The sequence below is a fragment of the Mesoplodon bidens genome (genome assembly GCF_964165515.1).
Source record: "Mesoplodon bidens genome assembly, chromosome: 18".
Taxonomy (NCBI): Eukaryota; Metazoa; Chordata; class Mammalia; order Artiodactyla; family Ziphiidae; genus Mesoplodon; species Mesoplodon bidens.
The window spans coordinates 22,472,248-22,489,010 of NC_138175.1; the positions used below are offsets into that span (position 1 = coordinate 22,472,248).

Below are 16,763 nucleotides of genomic sequence, written 5' to 3' on the forward strand. Positions count from 1 at the left end.
TCCAATTCATCCCTTCATCCTCTGTGTCATTCTCTATGATGTTCACTTCATATCTTTACACAGCCCCTATCTCTTGGGCCATAGTCATTTCTCTGAGGGCCTGTCTCCTTCTCTCAACAATGACTTTTGGTGAGCCAAAGAGGCTAGTCTGACATTCTTCGTTGTATTAGCAGGGTCAAGCAGAATGCCTGGATTACAAACCAAATAAATGTTTGATGAATGACTCAGTTCTGGCATCTTACCTAGAGACTTTTGTAGTACTAATTATTTATGGGATGAATTCAGAAGAGTTTGATAAGGATACTAAGAAATTATTGTGTTTGGATTATTATCAAATATGTTTTTCTGAGATTTAAATATTTGTGAGTTAAAATTCCAATATATCAATTAATTTCAGACATACTGCTATCTTTTACTTTTATAAACCATTAAAATGAAATGATATTCAAAATCCAGTGTTTTGACTGGGGTCAAAAGTGGAGACTTGACAAAGGTGGAAAATTTATTAAGGGTAAAATTACACAGTGATACTTTTCAATGGATTGGTGAATCTGACCTGATGCCTTGTTCTCTGGTACAAAAATAGGTCATGGTGCTTTTATTTCAAATACATTATATTATAGGACTTTCTGCATAGGATCAAAAATTTCACTGATTCATTTGATGTATCTGTTTGAAGACTTAAGTTCTAAACACGCAAAACTATAAAACTTTTACAAGTCAAAATGATCCTTTAGAAAAGCCATAAAGCAATGTTTATATATACATATATACTGACTTTAAAATATTTCTCTTGAAAAACTGTCACTGCTATACAAAATAACCCTGGACCCATGCAAATAATCTCAGCTTTAGAATATGAAATAATTTGCAAATTAAATGATAGAGTTTCAGAGAAAGCATGGGTTGTTTTTTTAAAGTAAGTGATAGAGGGTTGCAGATATGCAGAGAGCCTTCTGAAATGGAAAGTTTTCATGTACACTCAATGATTTCATAGAAAAGCAAGTACTTTGAAGCAAGTGGCAGGGTTGAAATTCTGCTACCTTTCCTTTATCTATTTTCACTTTTCCCAGAACATATGTTTCAGAATAGTTTTATTAGCAAGTGGAGAAGATGTCACTGTCCAAAATCTGTGGTGTGATTAGCATTATTGAATGGCAGGTTTTGTGTTACTCATGTTTATTTTATGCCTTTCCAAACCATCTGCTTCCTTGTGCTATGTCTTAGATAGTGAGAACAGTGACAGTAGAGATGTACAGTTCCACTACAATTCTAATGGTTTCTGACATTTTGGGTTTGGGTTTCTCTTTTTCTGAGTGTCCTAGACAAAACTGAGTAACATGGTCACTTCTTAGGAAACAAAGCTTAGAAATAATTCACTCATTCATTTAACTCAAATTTATTGAGTATTTATTCAGTGCCAGGTAGCAGACAAGAACCTGTGGTTACTGAGATGCATGATGAGACACTATTTCTACAATAGTCTAGTCAGGGAGACAGGGAGGCAAACATTGTAGTGTGAGAAGGTCTACTATAGAGTTAAGATAAAAGTATGATGGCATCAGGAAGAGAAAGTGAAAGCATTTGTTTCAAGAATGCATTGGAATCTTGAGCATTTAATTATCAATATAAGAGAAAAAAAGCTGCCAAAGAGTACTGCAGACCAAAGCACCTACATTGGTAGGTGTCCATAGAAATGTGAGAGAGATTGTTGTTGAGAAATTTTAATTACTTTGGTTTGGCTGAAATACAGGGTATGCATGGGAAAGCAGGAGAGAATGAGACTTCGCAACTTGATAACAATTGCTGGTACCTATTGAGCCCTTAGTACACGGCAACTACTGTACATCTATTCTCTTATTTAATCCTTCCAACAAATTGTTAGACTGAAACAATTTTCTTAATTTTCTTATTTTACAGATTAGAAAGCTGAGTTTCAGAGTTTAAGTGGTATGTTGACTCAGTGCTCTCATAGAACAGTCAAACCAGGTAATTCTGGAACGTTTAATATTGGGACTATTTATAAAGCTGTAGACACGGTTTAAACCAATGGATCTCAAAAGTATTGTCCCTAGACAGGCATTATCTGCATCAGTTGAGAATCTGTCAGAAACACAAATTCTCAGGTTCTATTCCAGAGCTACTGAATCCAAAACTCTGGGGGTGAGGCCACACAATCTCTAGTCTAACAAGCCCTATAAGTGATGCCGATTCATGCTGAAGTTTGAGAACCACAGATCTAGGGAAGCAACCATGGATGGTGCAGTGCTATGTGGCTGGTAACACAGGGGAAGATGCATCACCATGATGTCTAAAAGAAAAGGCAGTTGTCAGAAGCACTGATACTCTTAAGCCTTCCTGAAACGTCCTTTTGGTTGAAAATTATATTAATTGTGGTTCCCATGATATGTTTTTTTTTTTCTTTTTCTTCTTCTTCATTTCTGACAATAAACAGAAGCCTTCAGGGATTCAGTAAAGAGATCAGGGCTTGAATTTCAATTTAGCAATTACTAACTGTGTAATCTTAAACAATTTCCTTATACCCCGATGCTAAATCTTTGTTGTTTTTCACCTATTAAATGATTTTAATATTAGTGCCTACCCCATAAGTTTTTTTTTGTAAAATTTAAATGATTTAATATTTAGAAAAAGTTTAGGATAGCCTGTACTAAATATGTGTTATATGTTACCTATTGTTAATGATATCTTATTGCCACTGTTGCTATTATCATTATTATTATTCTTTCTCTGTTTTTTTTCCTAAGGCTCTACTTCCTCTCGTGGTATTTCACTTGAAATTAGATTTTGCTTTTCATTTTATACATATATCCCAGGTTATTTTTACTAGTATCTATTCTGTGTAACCCTCAATCTGTATGTTCAGCTCCATTTATCTTTTAAATTCTAAACTTTTATATATAACAACATACTAAACAGCTCATATTGCTTATAACATATACAGCATCTCTCTCTCTCTCTCTCTCTCTCTCTCTATATATATATATATATATATATATATAAAATCAATCAAGTAACCAACAACAGACAAATAATAAGAAGAATCCCCATTCATTTACCTGCCATCTGTGACAGAAATCTGGGAAGCTTCTTATACTCCTTCTTCTGCCTACAACTTAGTCATCTATAGATTTTAATAAATAAATCCCACAGATTTTAATAAATTAAACTCTTTTGCCATCTCCATTCCTGAAGCCTGAGTTCTTATCTCAGCCGGGTTAGCACAAAAGCTTTAAACACCTTCCTCCTCGAAAATATTGCCCAGTCCTACTGTTCTCCATTCTTCATCCCAATTAGAGTGTTTTTCCTCAATCCAAAACAGAAATCAAACAACCAATAAACACATAAATAAATAAGATTGTATAACTGCACTACTTAAAACTCTTTTAGGGTCCATATTACTTGTACGATACATTCTCAGCTGCTTAGCCTGACTTAGAGGGTAATTCTCTGACCCCGACCTACTCTTATGTAGAGGTTGCATGGCACAATGGTTGAGAGTAGGACTCCAGAGTCATATTGCCTGCATTTAAAACAGGCCTTCACCTCTTCTTGCTCGTCATCTTCGGCATGTGTGACAGGCATCTTCTGTTTATCCCTCCTGATCTACACCCCATCCTTTACTTGCTCTGTGCCAGGGAGGCTGATATGTCTGGACCTCATCAGTTACCTTCCCTGTCCTCTGGTATCACTTGGATTTGGCCACTGTTGGCTACCATCAGGAACTCTGTAAACTAGCAAGAGAGGGTTCCCTTCCTGTTGGGTTGCCAAAGGTTGATAGTGCCTGTCTACTGAAGGCCACAGCCCCTGTAATACAGATCTCTCAGGATTGCTTTTGCTGGGTTCTGTTAACTGCCTTCTTTTCTTTCAGGCTGAAGGTGAGAGCATCGTCCTCTATGTTAACAGACCCTGTTCAGTTTGGGTAACTGGGATCTGGCTTTTTCTTGTTCTCTGAGCAATAAATGGGTATCTGCCTTAGAACAATGCCCAGTAACTACCTTGCTTTTGCCATACTTTTTAAGCACCACATTCTTTACCTTGAACCCCAGTTCCTGCAGGTCATCATTTGCCGTGACCTTTGCCATGAGGCTCCCTGATACAATGCCAGTCACGTCAATTCAGCCGCTTAATAGCTGTGACACTGACCCCTGACCTTCTTGGCCTTGCACCTGTCACCTCCCCCTGGGATAACTGAGCAATGGTTTCGTTTCAAGGTCTCTACTACTTAATTGTCTGAAGTATTAGATGTCAACCCAGTCAAGTTCTAACAGTGAGAAATTTCAGCTCTGGATGATTTTTTTTTAAAATCAGTCATTAGAATTTTGTTATTTTAAAAGATGATTCTGACTATATATAAGTGTTTTCCCCTTGAGCTCTCCTTAAGGAAGCCAGGATTTTTTTGGCAGTCCTTTCTCTTTTTTCTCTCTTCCAATCAACACCTTAGTCATCTTCCCAAGAGAATTCTGGTATCGTGGGATTCACCCCTCTGCACCTTGATCAAAAATCTACTCTATTTTCTGCAGATATATGCCTAAGCCCTTTCCATTCACTTTATATAATTTAATCTCAAAAACATCCCTGTGAAATTGCTATCACTAGTATCCCTGTTTTACAAATGATAAAAGTGACACTCAGAAATCTTCTGAAATTTTCCCATGGTCAAAGAATCAGCCAATGGCAGAGAAAGAATTCTAAGTTTTCTCTGTTGAATACCCAAAGTATGAACTATTTTAATATAGTGACTCTGTTTAAAAAAATACAAGCTAAAATATTTCAAACCAGTAAGTAGCTTTACATTTCAAGGACAAAATCCAAAATCATCTGGCTCACGTATATTATATATTAAAGGGTAAACACTCCTTATGTTTAAAATAATGAGTTCCTTTTTCAGTTATGGGATGTTTGGAGTTCATAGAGTATGATCCAAGATGTCTTTTGTTACAAGTTTGACTTGAAGTCTTAGTGTTACATTTTATTCCTAATTCCAATTTCTTCTGGTCAGCTCTGTGCCCTGCCCTGGGGTTAGGCACCCATCAGGAAAATGTCTTTGGCAGTCTCCCTCCAACAGTAAACAGCTAAATTGGGAACATGTTTATTGTGTGGAGCCTCATCTCTGACATGTCTGGCCCATACCCCAGGACTGGGATTCTATTTAAGTCTCTATGACTAAGGTGCCAATTCTTCTTTATAGTAGAGATCTATCCTGAATTCCCTCTAACTAAATGTTTGTGGCTTCAAGCATTTTGCTTATCTATAAAAAATTCCCATTACAGAAATGGATGTTTCTTGCCATGATTCAGGCCCTCCTCCAAACAGGTTGATACTTAGAACCATGGAATTTCACCATTTAACTGACTTTGCAGATTATTTCATGACACAGTTGGTCCAGTAATCATGTAAGCCTGGAACTGGGGGAGAGGGAGAATTTTCTATCCTCAACAACATTCCATCTTTCCCAGAAAAAGAGATGTGACCCAGATCCAAAGTGAATCCATCTAACCAGCAGTTAACTTCCCATTTTCTTCATCATCTTGTGTGTCAGTTGTCCTATTTTCCTATTATATATTCATCCACTCTTCCTTCATTTTTTCTTTGTCTGAATTTATAACTTATTTTCTTCTTCCATTTGAAAACAACAAAACTCACAAAAACAAATATTTTCTTTTAACCCTGAATCCTATTAGCTTCTGCTTCATCTCTTAGCTTTGTTTACTGCCAACCTCTTGAAAGTACTGGTTTAAAACTTGATGTTTCTGCTTCCTTTCAGGTCAATCATCTCAATACCCTCCTGGATCCCCTCTGAATCTATTCCTCAGTGCAGATACTCCTCACCTCCTCACTTGGAGCTCCTTGAATTTCTTGTTTGCAACAGGACTAATCCTGTATGTGAGGGACACATCGCCCTAGAGAGGGCAATTAGAAGGTCATGCTCATCTGGACTGATTGGGATCCATTTGGAGGGGTCTGGACTATGTGATAATGATATTTCAAGTCCTCTCTTTTGCGGTGCAATATATTTCTGACAACAGAAACTCCTGCTGACAGAATTGGAAAAATTTGAGCCACATGGATTTGAGCTACATGCATTCTACCATCCCCATTAATTTTCTGTATCTTGTATTTGTCATTTCATGTATTTTTCCTAGAGTACAAACTATTCTTCTTAACATCGGCTGTAGCACTACACCTTAACTTCAGTAAAGAGAGCCCAAAATAAAACTAAAACAATGAAAATAAACTATAATAAACATCTGGATGAAAATATCCAAGAGAAAATAATGGTATTATTCTTTTCTATGACAAAAACAATTGGTTTCCAAAACAAAACAATACAAAACAGTGCCTAAGAGGAGGTAAAGGAGGTGAGAAAGTGGCTATCATATAAACCCTCATGACCAGAGCACTTGGTTTCATTTTTCACCATGATTTTGAATTTCTACTCTCAGTCCTACTTTCTCACTCCCATTTTGTTTTGTTTTTATTATTGTATGCCTTTTTGTTATAGTACACTTAAATCTTTGAGGGGAAGTGAGGCAATGAACAAATAAATGCATAACAAGTAAGACATACTGACAGTTTTATTCTTCTAAATATGAAAGGAATACTGACTTAAGGCAGCATCCTCCTGGGTCAGAGGGTGAGGTGATCATTTGAGGAGTATTTGTATGAGGAAATATCCTGGGGTGGATGTGGTGCTCACGTCATAGGAACAGTAAGGACACAGAATAAAAACAGTCGGGAGGTTAAGGCATTTGTGACTATATTTTTCACACAGCAGCTCTGATGTTAAAATTAAGCATAATGTGAAGAAAATCAATGACTTTTCTTGCAATAATTTGTTTTCATTTTTTTTCCCCTCTTGGCTGTAAGAAGGTACCTATTTTATTTTTTTAAGTCCCTCTGAGGAATCTTGCATCCCAGTCCCCCAAAAGGGGCAGTATTACCAAAATACCTTAGAGTTGCCCCTCCATGAACTCGGGTGGCCTCTGCTCTTGGTAGGAAAAAAAATATATCATCAATCTAATTTCAGAGGCCGATGAGAATAAAACTTTTACTGGGCTTCATCAGCCAGACCTTAGATTGAAATGTGGGCCCATTTCACTCTCTATTTCATACTTATCTTTCAAAAGTCATGGAGAAGGCTGCAAAAGTCAGTATCCAACTGAAATCCTGAATTAAAATTGTTTACAGTTGCCTGGTACAGTAATTAATCTGAAATCATTACTTGTCATTACTTGCATTCAATTAGTTAGGAACTTAGATAAGGAGTGCTATTAGCACAATTAAATATTCCTCACAAATTCCATTGGCTGAATCTGAACATTTCGTTTTAATAGAGTCACTGACAACTGGAATGTTTACACAGGAATAGGTCCCATGGTCTGGATAATAAGTCTGGTGAGGAATAAGTGAAGGGATTTTGCAATTTTGAATCACAAAGAGAAGATTAAATCTCTTATCAACATTGGAAGATCAACAGAGAGAGAAGGAAGTTGTCCAGGGATGTGTTACTAGTGATGGCAAAGCTAGAAACAAATTATAGAATTACAAAAAGGCACACTTAAGATCAATGAAAGAGAACTAACTCTGTGCAATGTGATAGGCTGATTGTAAAGTCCCCAACCCTGGTGGATGATCCCAAGTCAGCAATGTCAAAGAATGACTCCCACTTCCATAGCCTAATTGCAGATGCCATTGAAACTGGGCTGGGGGCAGCGCTGCCCATGATGTCTATAACATTCTCCACTTGACGGTCCTGGAGACTAGATTTACCCAATAATACAAAAGGTCAAAAATCACTTCTATCAAAAGGACTTATTCATTCACTCAGAAACAGAGTGAGCTATGTCAAAAGAAAAATGGTTTTCCTTGTTTGGGCAGTACTCTTTATAGTTGGGTTTAAATTGACTCCCATAATGTAAACTGAGACTAACTTGCAGTCTAATTCCAATTGTTTTCATTGAAGAGAATTATCAGAAGCCACAGTTTGGCAGAACATTCAGCTTATTCAATGAAGAAATTGATAAGGCAAAGAAAGACAAGACTCTGGAGCCAACGGGGTGTGCAAATTCTCTGTGCTTTTTGGCTTTGTTAGAAAAACCTCCACCCATCTTACAACTATCTTTTACAACATATCCTAGACACTGTGATGTTTGGGTACTAGTCTATGCAGCTAACATAGGGACAATTGTGTCCCTTCCTTTAGGGACTTAATACACCTGAGGGAGAACCCTATGTGCAAACATAAAATTTCCACAGAGAACTGTAAGCACTGAAATTTTAAGTATAAAATAAGCAGTTCCCTGCCCTCACTTATCTCAGGTTTTTCCATCTGTAAACAGAGTGTTGATCCTTTAAGAAGGCTTTCCAGTTCTGAAATAATTATGACTAGTACTTAATCATCAGCTACCTGGAGCTATGACCTGCACCCTCACTGGAAGGTGGGCTTCCCAAGACATCAGTAGAATCCCACTGCAGCTTCCAGGCACATGGTAGAACAACGAATCTCTATTAGTGTTATAAACTTACTGTGTGTTTGCAATGGTGAACATCTCACCTCAACAGTTGACTTATGTCTGCTTTTTAAACAACTGCAACAGATGGTTGACACTTGAACAGAATACATAATTACTTTGCAATCTAACACTTCATTCTTATTTGTTCTTTCTCAAAGGAGAGAAGCTGTGCCTTATGCCATTGGGTCTAATCTGTTAGTTTAATCAGAAGCAGTGCTAGGAAAGCTCTCAAGAGAGATGAGCTGTGGGAGGATTCCTAATCCCAGCCTTTCGGGGACATTAAAAAAAGCTGGTGGGGTAGGGTGGTGGAGAGAGAAATCTTAGTACTTTTTAAAAACACATGCCTCATTCTCATTTGTGTTCCAGATGAGGAAAAAGTTTTTATAAATGTTTTTTCTCATTTCTTCCACTTCACCTCCCTTAGCCTCAATTTCTTCATCTGGGTTTGTAATCCCTAACTCAGAGGCTGCTCTGAATAGTAAGTGGAATAACTCCTGGAAAGACCTAGCATAGAGCTTGGCATATAGTGGACACTCCACAAATATCACTATGGATAAATTTAGGTGAAACTAAAGGGGCATCAACTCCTCCTTGTTCTGACACTGTTAATGTGATTCAAGTTAAGTCCTTGCACCCGCCCACTCAACCAGTGACCTTTCTCAAACCCACATTTCAGGAAGAAGCCTCCATCAATATTTCTCTCCCTCTTTTATGGAATCTCTTCTGCAAACATTGCTTCTCCACACTCTTAACCAAGGCAGATCCTAGGTTGGCATAAGTCCCTGGAAACCCAGAAATCCATCTACACTTCTTTACTCAACCCTTCTTATTCTCCATGCGAATCTATTCCAAATTCCACTCCCTTTGCTGATTCAAGAAATCTTAAATCAAATATGCTCCTTCCAAAGTTTACATTTATAGGATAGTGCTATTGTCACCTTACTTGTTTTATGTGTGATATATTCATGGGGATTTTGATATTCACCTATCTCAAGCTTGTCAGAGAACTATGCTGTTTCAGAGAACAAAACAAAAATCTATGACTGAAAGGCAGAGGGTTGTCAAAAAATGGAATTTGGTGTATCAGAAGAAAACAATTCTACTTCACCCAAAGTATCCTAAAGCTTTCATATGACCCTTGACCAGTGATAATACCATATTTATTTTGGAAAAGATTACATGCCATCACCACACTAAAATTTGGTAATCCAATGAATTTATGCAACTGAAGAAGGCAATGGAATTTAAAGTCTTTAGGGAAAGGGCAGCAAAGTACCATCTAGAATAATTTACAAAATGTAAAGAAAAGACATTAGGCAATATAAAACATATAGAAAGCTAATTGGAGGGGTCTTAAAAATTCAATCACCATAGAGGAGAAATGCATATTTATTGAGTTCTATGCTAAGTAATTCACGTACTTCACACACAAGAAATGTGGTAACATATGCAATGTTCTTAGTATAGAGGGTGGCTGTAGTGAATGCTTAGTAGAGGCTGAGTACTATCATCTCACTCAATTTCAGAAACATTTCTGTTTTGCAGATGAAGAAAATTGGTCTCTGAATATATGGGCAGCCAGGCAAACTTCACAAAAAGAGAATGTGGTGAAATCAGGATTCCAAGTGTATCTTCCAGACATTAAATATCATCCATTTTTTTCTGCTGTGCTACACGACTTGCCATTTGAGCTAAGAAAGAGGACTTTTCTTTCAGAGAATGCCCCATTACTCATTCACACCCTATCTTGGCAGATGCAAACACAATTCCATCAGAGGTAGAAGACACTCGAAATCTGCTTCCAAGTGATACTTAAGCCCATTGTGAGAATTTTAGTGCACTTCAAGTATATTCACTCATTCAACAAATATATAATGAACATCCTCCTGTATGTCAGGAACTATTCTAGGCACATTTGCAGCACACCCCAGAACTCCTGCTCATCCCAGTCAACACACTCTCCAGAGAAACCACTCTTCTGATGTCTATCAGCATATATTAATTTTGCCTGTTCTTGAACTTCATAAAGTTTGAATTAGACAGGCTGTACTCTTTCTTGACTGGTTTCTTCCACACGGCATTTTATGCTTTACTTTTAATTTAGCATTATACAATAAATGGTTTCCTTCAGCAAATTTCATTCAACAGAGACTTATGGAGTGTTAACCAGGTGACACACACTGACACAGACACTGTGCAGGAATGTTCACTATACCCATTATTATTTAATAATATATTGAGGTTCCAACAAATAAAATAAGAAGGAAAAGTTTTTTAAAAAGATAAAACACTTTGAGGAGATTAAAATAACCTCTTGTTTTGTTGGTGAGGTGACTGCTTACCTAGAGAATCTTAAAATATTATACTAGAATTAATGCAATATTTGGTAAGGTGATGGAGAAATACATTTAACAATAGTCTTTTTCTGTTGTAACAATGCACTTCTAGAAATCAAAATCGACTTTCTCATTTTTCAAGGTATTATTGGACATGAATGCCCATGTATTTGTCCTTCTTGACACATAGGGATAAGTAAGTTAACAAAAGAAACAAAACCCTTGACCTCATTGAACACATATTCTAGAGAGGATAAATAAAATATAATCTATAAACACAATAAGTTAAATTGTATGGTAGGCTATAACTTGAAAAGTATGTTAGAAGTGGAAAATTAAGCAAGGTAGGGGGAAATTGCCAATGCACAGGGAGTACAGTTCTAAATGGAGAGATCATACTCTCAAGCTACCTTAATCAAATCAGTATAACACTGGATGGGGAAAAAAAGGTCATGGAAAAAGAAAAGAAGATCCAGACTTGGCTTTAAATATGTATCATAATTTAGGTATAATAGAGATGTTATTTTAATTTAGAGGAAAGAGAAGTGTGCTATTTATAAAATAAAGCTGGAAAACAATCACTATCCATCTAGAAGTTAATAAAAGTGGACCACTCTGCTATACTATGCAGAAAAAATAAATCCCATTTAGGATAGAGCCCAAACCTAAATGTAAAAATAATGATAATAACAAAATGATGTAAAAAATCTCTCATGAAAAACTAGAAAGATAATACATCCTTCATTCCTACATATTTATTGCACCTTGTTTATGCTCAGTGTTTGAGGCACATAAATGAACAAAACACAGAATTCTATGTTTAATAAGTAGCAGACAATAAATAACAAGCAAAATAAACAATTATATGATTGATTTTGTCAGGAAATAACAAATGCTATAGAAAAAAAGGAATAAAGAGCATAAAGCAGTGAAAGAGAGGCTGTGAATGCTGAAGCCAGAGTGGGTGGGTAGAGAGTAGGTCAGCTTACAATACTAATTAATGCCAAAAGATAGGACTGAAAATGTGGCACTTGAGTGAAGACTTGAGGAAGGTGAACTAGTTATTCAGGCAGATTCCTTGGACAAGAGAACCCTGAGCAAAGTCAAGAGTTGATATAAAGGTTCTAATGTGGGAGTGCGCCTTGGGTCTTTAAGGAAAAGCAAGGTAGGTATGTGGCTACAAGAAACTGAGGGGGGTGGCGGAGGGGGATTGAGAGATAGAATTGAATCAGGTCACATAGAGCATTGTAGGCTCTTTTAAGAACTTCATGTATATCCATTACATCTGAAAAACTAGAAATCAAGCCCTATTTGACAAGATAGAAATTATAAATCTTACTGATTTACATACCATAAAAAAGGAAATAGACAAAACAATAGATTTGGAAAAAAGTATTTGCAATACCTAAGATTCACTATATCTATACTATACACTAAATAGAATAATGCAACAAGAATATTGAAGACAATTCACAAAAGAAAAAAACAGAAGAGTTCAACAGGTATATGAAGAGTTTATCTACTTTCTAGTAGTTAAGTCAATGAAAATAGTGACATATAGATATATGTCTGTAAGACTGGAATAAATTAATAAAAAAGCTATAATTCTAATCACTGGCTAAGATTCACAGTTACACTTCGTAGTAGACATATGAATCAATTCATTTTAAAGCAGTTTGTCAACATCTAGTAAGATTAATGACATTTATGGAAACTATAATTTTAAGTGATTGCTTTTACACCTTTGTAAGTCTTTTTATCATAATCAATTCAAATATTTATATAAAATTTGACTCTACAACCTGATTGTGTATATATGTGTGTTTGTGTATGTGTGTGTAAAAGAGTTCCTGTGTGCACACATACTCATATAGGTGTTCTTGGATGGGCTCAACATTGGAAAAAGATGCCCAGTGATTTTGGCTTTGGCACCAGAACCCTGGTTTAGTCATAAACTTGTCTGTTTTGTTTTATACATAATAATATACATATAAGCATGCATAAGTATATATATTTTTAGATTTATATTTCATATATATACAAGTAATTTTGGCATAAAAATTCAAGCTTACAAAAACAGGCTTTCTTGTATTCCAATATTCATTTTTTGTTGTTGTTGTGGAAACTAAGGCCCAAAGAAACAACCAACTTTACAGAGTCTGTGAATAATAAAGCCAGACATAGCTCTTTTTCTTTCTTTTTTAAAAAATCATACCAATGTTCTTTTTTGGAAAAAAGAGCCTGAGAATTTTGAATTAGATGTGTTCACATAATATATTGCTTGCTTGTCTTCTCTTAGTCCATTCTAGATTTTTTCCACTGTGTTCCAGAGTCTCCCAAACTTTTTAAAGTTTATACCTGAAATAAAGCAGCATGCAAAAGTTCTCTGTACTGGGCTTCCCTGGTGGCGCAGTGGTTGAGAGTCCGCCTGCCGATGCAGGGGACACGGGTTCGTGCCCCAGTCCAGGAGGATCCCACATGCCGTGGAGCAGCTGGGCCCGTGACCCATGGTCGCTGAGCCTGCACGTCCGGAGCCTGTGCTCCGCAACGGGAGAGGCCACAACAGTGAGAGGCCCGCGTACCGCCAAAAAAAAAAAAAAAAAAAAAAAAAAAAAAGTTCTCTGTACTGAGGACAAATGTGTTGATTATTGTGTTACATTTCCCATCATAGGAACATCAGAGAGAAACATCTGGACAACAAGTGGCCATGGAGTAGAAATGGAGAATTACTGGGAAATGTCCCTTGGACAAGGGACAAAGGATTCTGAAGGCACTGATGCCAAAAAATTCATATCAGAAAAGAGCAAAGAAAGAGGATTTTGTCCCAAGATTTTTTTTAAAATGACAAATACAAATATCAACAAAGGTCCACAGATGTTTTAAATTTGATTCCAAGTGGAAAAAAAGTCTTCCAATCTTGTTGAACACTCTCTTTAGGCAATAAAGCTTACATTTATTTACAGCCTCACACTTAATCATCCTGATCTATGTCTAGATTTATATAAAGAAAATAGCCAAGACCAAGAGAAGGGAAGCAACTTGCCTAAGGTCACAGAGTCAGCTATCAGCACTTCTAGAACTGGACTTGTATGTTCTGACACATTCATTATCCCATCCCTTTCCTCACGGAATAACCTGGGGTGAGATCTTGAAAGACTGCAGAAAACGGAGAACCCATAGTTCCAGGGACACAAAAGTAAAACGAAAGCATTTTCAAATATACCTACTATAACTGAGCAGAACACATCTTCTGCAATGCTGATATCAGCTTTTTATTTCTGTACATGCTGTACATCACCACTGAGGACATAGCTTCTTGAGGGTGGAAGACTGATGATTCATCTCCTACTATTTTGTATCTTTTTGACTTCATAATACATATTTTTTTTCACTGAGCTTTGAGCACTTTGAAATCATGAAATATATCTTTGATTTTTGGTCATTGGGGCAAGCTTAATATGATCACAAAGTAGATGTGGATAAATGAATGAATGAATGATTGAATGAATGAATGAATGGGTGCATTTCCAACTTACAAGTGCAAAAACACTTCTACTTGTGGACATGTGACCTCAGGAAGTTGTTGGTGACTCCCAAGCGCTTAATCACTGAAATCACTTATTATCATATATGTGTGTGTATGTGCACACTGACAGTCGCTTCCCCAGTGTTGTCAGTCAGAATCATTCAATACTTAGGGCACTTTATGTTTTGGTATGACTTCAGAATAAATGTATCTTCTTGAGCCACTGATCATCTTTGATTTGAAATACAATTTGGGGGAGGCTATCATAGGTAAGTTACTATGCCAGGTGCTAGGAATAAAATAGGCAAAAACAATTTCTCTACATGTGTAGAAACTCAGAGATAAGTTTAGGACAAATACGTACAAGGAACTAGAGAGCACTAAGAAGGGCTTTGGACTTGTATTTGGATGTGAGACCTGAAGGATGAATATAAACTGTGCATGCAGAGACGGTGGGCATAGGAGTAGGCAGTGGACTATTTGGGGAAGCTTTTACAGACTGATGGATCTTCATGTGTGAATGGCACATGGTACATGAGAAGATCTGAGAGAAGATATACTTTCATGAATGTGGAGTGTCTGTGTTTACTTGGAATGATAGGAAGAAGGAGATAAAATCTGAGAGCAAAGAGAAAATAAACTCTGAGAGAAAAAAGCCATAAAATCTGAGAATAAGCAGTACCAAATCGCAAACAGCCTTGTAAACTTAGCCTAATATCTTATACTTTATCAAGGGCTTTGAAGGTTATTGAATGGTTTCAAGTAGGGGGTGCAGTGTTATCTTCAGATTGCTTTTGAGAAAGATTACTCTGCTGTGTGAAAACATGGTGAGATGGGCAACACTGAAAGGAGAAGATATGTTTCTTCATCTAAGATGCTAATACAGTTGGAAACCAGCAGGGTGTGTTTGAAATGGGTCCTGTACCATTTGATACAATAGTGCAGGTAGGATTTGAGACAGAGCCAAACACAGAGCCTGGCACAAAATATGCATGCAAAATATCTCAGTTCCTCCCCACTCACTTCTAATTTCCTCCTTTTCTCTTGTCCTATAATTTTCTTAAGTGCTATTATACGTTGCTTATGTTATGTCTGTTTTATGTATGTGTGTGGGAGAGTGGGGTAAGAATTGGCCTACCTACAGTCAAATCTCCAGGCAGCACCGAGTCTTCCAAGAATAACATTCCACTTCTTATCCGTAAAAACACAAAACGGTGTATGACACTGGTGCTGCAGGAGGGCCCGGAGGCCCTGGGGGCCCTGGAATGGGAGGCCGAGGTGGCTTCCTCAGAGGCTTCAGCCAAGGGGTCCTGGGCTGGGGCCAAGGCCATGGAGCTCACAGAGGCAAGGCCAAGGACGAGGAGTGGCTCCCTGTCACCAAGCTGGGCCGCCTGGTCAAGGACATGAAGATCAAGTCCCTGGAGGAGATCTATCTCTTCTCTCTACCCATCAAGGAATCTGAGATCATTGACTTTTTCTTGGGGGCATCCCTCAAGGACGAGGTTTTGAAGATTATGCCTGTGCAAAAGCAGATCTGTGCTGGCCATCGGACCAAGTTCAAGGCATTTGTTGCCATTGGGGATTACAACAGATAATGCGGTTTGGGTGTCAACTGCTCTAAGGAGGTAAGCCACTGCCATCCGTGGGGCCATCATTCAGGCCAAGCTCTCCATAGTCCCAGTGCAGCAAGGCTACTGGGGGAACAAGATTGGCAAGCCCCATACCATCCCTTGCAAGGTGACTGGCTGCTGTGGCTCTGTGCTGGTGTGCCTCATCCCTGCCCCCAGGGGCACTGGCATCGTCTTAGCCCCTGTGCCCAAGAAGCTACTGATAATGGCTGGAATTGACGACTGCTACATCTCTGCCAGGGGCTGCACCGCTACCCTGGGCAATTTCGCCAAGGCCACTTTTGATGCCACTTCCAAGACCTACAGTTATCTCACTCCTGATCTCTGGAAAGAGACAGTGTTCACCAAGTCTCCATATCATGAATTTGCTGAACATCGTGTAAAGACCCACACCAGAGTTTCCATGCAGAGGACGCAGGTGCCAGCTGTAGCCACCACATAGTTTTATATGAGAAAAATAAAGTGAATGAAGCTGGTTTTAAAAAACAAAATCACACTTCAGCTCTTTTAATGCCCTTTTAATTTCTTTTTAGTTCTATTTTGAATAGGACTCTCTCTCTCCAGGTGTTCCTTATCATGGGTGGGAAAAAAGAAAGGGGAGAAAGTTATGATTGTCTTTTCCTCCAGTCTCTGAGTGTGACATTGTTCTGTCCATATACAATCTCCCCAATTTTCAGGTATACATAGAGGTCAAGGAAGACGTTTTTTATCATCCTTTGCCTTATATGTCCTTATTACC

General features: G+C 37.7%; 1 pseudogene across 1 annotated transcript; it reads left to right on the top strand.

Moving 5' to 3' along the window:
• The first annotated feature begins 15,598 nt into the window (after positions 1-15,598).
• Positions 15,599-16,492, top strand: LOC308605717 (small ribosomal subunit protein uS5-like; annotated as a pseudogene). Its single transcript has one exon. The product of its transcript is annotated as a small ribosomal subunit protein uS5-like (transcript).
• The last annotated feature ends 271 nt before the right edge of the window (positions 16,493-16,763 follow it).